Here is a 6000-nt window from a genome sequence, read left to right on the forward strand (position 1 = left end):
TTCACTCCATTGCATTCCATTCCTTTCTTTCAACAGGATATCACTGTGTCACCCGGGCTGGAGTTTACTGGCACAATCTCAGCTAACATTGGATGTCAACTTTCCATTGCATTGCATTGTATTCTATTGCCAGCCATTGCATTTCATTCCAATAAATTACATTTCATTTCATTCCATTCCACTCCGTTCTATTCCATTATATTTCATTCGATTCCATTCCATTGAAACCCATTCCGTTCCACTCCACTCCCCTCCACTGCACTATATTCCATTACATCCGATTCCACTGCACTCCATTCCACTCCTCCAGACTCCACCGCACTCCACTCCTCTCCATTCAACTCCAACCCATTCCATTACGCTCCATTACACGGCACTCCACTGCACCCCACTCCACGTCACTTCATTCTATTCCATTCCATCCCATTCCATTCCTCTCCACTCCACTCTACTCTACTTCACTCCAGTCCACTCAACACCAGTCCACTCCATTCTATTCCATTCCATTCCACTACATTCCATTCCATTCCTTTCCTTGGAGAGTATCTCACTCTCTCACACAGCCTGGAGCGCAGTGGCACAATCTTAGCTCACATTCCATTCCATTCCATTCTATTCTGCTTCACTCCACTCCCCTCCAATCCTTTCCATTCCATTCCTTTCCATTCCATTCCTTTCCATTCCATTCCATTCCATTCCATTCCATTCCATTCCACTCCTTTCCATTCCATTCCATTCCATTCCACTCCTTTCCATTCCATTCCATTCCATTCCACTGCTTTCCATTCCATTCCATTCCATTCCACTGAATTTCACATCACTCCACACCAATGCATTCCATTCCAATCTTCTCTTTTCTTTCGACAGGATCTCCTTCTGTCACACAGCTCATAGTTCAGTGGCACAATCTGCACACACATTTCGCCATTCCATTCCATTCCGTTCCGTTCTGTTCCATTCCGTTCGATTCCATTCCATTCCGTTGTGCTCCATACCAGTCCACTAAAATGCATTCCATTACATCTGATTCCACTCCACTCCATTCCATTCCTCTAGACTCCACTGAACTCCACTGCACTCAATACAACTCCATATCATTCCATTCCGCTCCATTCCACTGCACTCCACCCCACCCCACTCTACTCCACTTCATTCCCTTCCATTGCATTCCATTCCATTCCACTTCATTCCACTCCATTCCACTTCACTCCACTCCACTCCACTGTAGTCCACTCCATTCCATTCCATTCCATTCTACTGCATTCCATTCCATTCTTTTCTTTCGAGAGTGTCTCACTCTTTCACCCAGCCTGGAGTACAGTGGCACAATCTCAGCTCACATTTCATTATTCCACTCCATTCCCCTCAATTCCACTTCATTTAACTCCACTCCACTAAACTCCATTCCACTCTATATAATTCCATTCCATTCCATTTCTCTGAATTCCACTCCACTACACTCCATTCCACTCCACTCCATTCCATTCCACTCCACATCTTTCCATTCCACTCCACTCCATTCCATTCTATTCCACGCAATTGAATTCCAATCCACTCCACTCCACTCCATTCCACTACTCTCCACTCCATTCCACTCCACTCCACTCCATTCCGCTCCACTCCCCTCCATTCCGCTCCACTCCAATTCATTCCACTCCACTCCATTCCATTCCACTCCACTCCATTCCATTCCACTCCACTCCACTCCATTCTGCTCCACTCCACTCCATTCCACGCCACTCCATTCCATTCCACTCCACTCCATTCCATTCCTTTCCACTCCATTCCATTCCAATCCACACGATTGCATTCCATTCCACTCCATTCCATTCCACTACACTCCATTCCATTCCACTCCATTCCATTCCACTGCACTCCATTCCACTTCATTCAACTCTATTCCACTCCACTAAATTCTACTCGACCCCAATCCCTCCATTCCACTCCACTCCATTCAATTCCACAACAACCATTCCATTCCACTCCACTCCATTCCATTCCACTCCACTTCACTCCACTCCAATCCTTTCTATTCCACTCCACAACATTCCGTTCCGTTCCACTCCATTCCATTGCCCACCATTCCACTCCATTCCTATCCACTCCACTCTACTTCATTCCATTCCATTCCATTCCATTCCACTCCACTACAATCCTCTCCACTCCACTCCAATCAATTCCACTCCCTCTACTCCACTCCATTCCTGTACACGCCACTCCTTTCCATTCATACCATTCCATTCCATTCCACTCCACTCCATTCCATTCCAATCCACTGCATTCCATTACACTCCACTCAATTCCATTGTAATCCACTCCACTAGACTCCATTCCATCCTTTCCTTTCCACTCCACTCCAGTCTATTCTTTTCAACTCCACTCCTTTGCACTCCACTCTACTCCACTCCACTCCATTTCACTCCGTTTGACTCCATTGCATTCCATTCCATTCCTTTTTCTGACAGGATCACACTCTGATACCCCTCCTGGTGTGCAGTGGCACAATCTCAGCTCAGGTTTCATTTCAACATTCCATTCCATTCCATTGCATTCCATTCCATTCCACTTCACTCCACTCCATTCCACTCAATTCCACTCCACTCCTCTCCAATCCATTGCATGCTATTCCATTCCAATCCCTTCCATTCAACACCTTTCTTTCGACAGAATCTCCCTCTGTCACACAGGCTCAAGAGAAGTGTCACAATCTCAGCACACATTTCTTCATTCCATTCCATTCCATTCTGTTCCACTCCACTCCACTCCACAACACACCACTAAATTCCATTTCACTCCACTCCAATCCATTCCATACTACTGCATTCCATTCCACTCCACTCCTTTCCACTCCATTCCATTCCATTCCACTAAACTCCATTCCATTCCACTCCTCTCCACTCCGTTCCATTCCACTCCCGTCCATTCGTTTCCACTCCATTCCGCTGAAATCCACTCCACCGCACTCCACACCATTCCAATCTACTCTACTGCAATTCACTCCATTCCATTCCACTCCACTCCATTCCATTCCACTTCATTCCATTCCATTCCACTCCATTGCATTCCACTCCACACTATTCCATTCCATTCCACTCCATTCCACTCCATTCCATTCTACTCCACTCCATTCCATTCCACTCCACTCAATTCCACTCCACTCCATTCCATTCCGCTGCACTCCATTCCATTCCTCTCCACTCCATTCCATTCCATTCCACTAAATACCTTTCCACTCCATTCCACTCCATTCCACTCCACTCCAATCCATACCACTCCCTTCCATTTTATTCCATTCCACTCCACTCCACTCCAATCAATTCCACTCCCTCAACTCCACTCCATTCCAGTCCACTCCAGTCCTTTCCATTCCATCCCATTCCATTCAATTACACTGCACTCCATTCCATTCCACTCCACTCCATTCCATTGCACTCCACTACAGTCAACTCCATTCCAATCCTCTCTGTTCCACTCCACTGCAGTCCATTCCATTCCACTCCCCTCCATTCCATTCAACTCCACTCCTTTGCACTCCACTCCACTCCACTCCAATCCATTTCATTCCATTCCACTCACTTCCATTGCATTCCTTTCTTTTGACAGTATCTCTCTCTGTCACCCATCCTGGTGTGCATTGGCACAATCTCAGCTCACTTTTCATTTCACCATTCCATTCCATTGCACTCCACTCCAATCCACTCAATTCCACTCCACTCCAATCGAATCCATTCCATGCCATTCCATTCCAAAACCTTCCATTCCACTCCTTTTTTCGACAAGATCTCCCTCTGTCACACAGGCTGAAGAGCAGTGGCACAATCTCAGCACACATATCTTGATTCCGTTTCATTCAATTCCATTACTTTCCACTCCACTCCACTCCACTCTTTTATACTCCACTCCACTCCATTCCATACAGCTCCATTGCATTGCATTCCATTCCACTTTACTTCATTCCATTCTTTTCCACTTCACTCCATTCCATTCCACTCCACTCCACTCCATTCCATTCCCGTCCATTCCACTCCATTCCATTCCACTCCACTCTATTCGATTGCACTCCATTTTACTGCATTCCATTCCAATCCACTCCACTCCACTCCATTCCACTCCTGCCCAATCCACTCCACCACTATTCACTCTTTTCAATTCTGCTCCACTGCATTCCAATCCAATCCACTCCATTCCAATCCACTCCATTCCGTTCTATTCCATTACACTCCTCTCCATTCCATTCCTTTCCACTTCACTCCATTCCATTCCACTCCACTCCATTCCATTCCACTGCACTACACTCCATTCCATTCCTTTCAAATCCATTCCACTCCATTCCATTCCACTCCACTCCAGTCCATTCCACTCCACTCCAATCCACTCCTCTCCACTCCTTTCCACCCTTCTCCACTCCATTCAATATCACTCCACTCAACACCACTCCACTCCATTCCATTCCATTCCACTCCCTTCCTTTCCATTCCTTTCTTTCCACAGGATCTCACTCTGTCACAAAGGCCGTACTGCAGTGGCACAAACTCAGCCCACATTTCTTTTCACCATTCTATTGCAACCATTCCATCCCATTCCATTCCATTCTATTTCACTCCACTCCACTCCACTACACAGCATTCCATTCCACTCCATCGCAATCCATTCGACTCCATTCCACTCCAGTCCACTCCATTGCATTCCATTCCATTGCATTTCATTCCATTGCATTCCATTCCATTCCATTTCATTCCATTGCATTCCATTCCTTTATTTCAAAAGGTTATCACTGTGAGACCTGGGCTGGAGTACAGTGGCCCAATTTCAGCTCACATTACATGACAACGTTTCATTGCATTCTATCCGTTCCGTTGCATTCCATTGCATTCCATTCCATTGTATTCCATTCCATTCCAATCCACTCCATTGCACTCCACTCCACTCCACTCCATTACATCCGATTCTATTCCACTCCACTCCAACCCAGTCCACTCCACTTCATTTGATTACATTCCATCCCATTCCATTCCTCTCCATTCCACTCCATTTCACTCCCCTCCACTACACTCCACTCCATTATATTCCATTCCTTTCCACTGCATTCCATTCCATTCGTTTTTTTCGAGAGTATCTCACTCTGTCACCAAGTATGTAGCACAGTGGCAAAATCTCATCTCACATTCCATCCCGTTACATAACGTTCCATTCCTTTCTGATCCGCTCTCCTCCAATCCACTCCATTCCCTTCCATTCCATTCGATTCCATTCCACTCAATTCCACTCTGCTACTTTCCAATCCATTCCACTCCACTTCTTTCTTTCCACAGTATCACCCCATGTCATACAACCTGTGGCTCAGTGGCACAATCTCAGCACATATTTCTCCGTTCTGTCCCGTTCCGTGGCTTTCTGTCTCGTTCCGTTCCGTTCCATTCCACTCCACTCCACTACATTCCATTACATCCAATTCCATTCTTCCCCATAACACTCCTCTCCACTCCACACCACTCCACTTCACTCCATCCTATTCCATTCCGCACCATTTCACTGCAGTCCACTCCACCCAAATCCACTCCACTTCATTCCATTCCATTCCATCCCATTTCTTTCCTCTGCATTCCACTCCATTCCTCTTCACTCTACTTCACTCCAGTCCACTCCATTCCATTCCATTCCATTTCATTCCACTGCATTCCATTCCATTCCTTACTTTCGAGAGTATCTCACCCTGACACCCAGCCTGGAGCGCAGTTGCACAATTTCAGCTCACATTTCTTTATTCCATTCCATTCCATTCCATTCCATTGCATTCCATTCCATTGTGTTCCATTCCTTTCCATTGCCTTCCATTGCATTCCATTCCATTCCATTCCACTCCTCTCCACTACGTTCCACTCCACTTAATTACGTTCCTAGCCACCCCGCTCCGTTCCTCTACACTCCACTCCATTCCACTCCACTCCACTCCATTCCACTCCACTCCATTCCACTCCAATCCACTCCGTTCCACTCCTC

The sequence above is a fragment of the Pongo abelii genome, chromosome 15 (genome assembly GCF_028885655.2).
Source record: "Pongo abelii isolate AG06213 chromosome 15, NHGRI_mPonAbe1-v2.0_pri, whole genome shotgun sequence".
NCBI lineage: Eukaryota > Metazoa > Chordata > Mammalia > Primates > Hominidae > Pongo > Pongo abelii.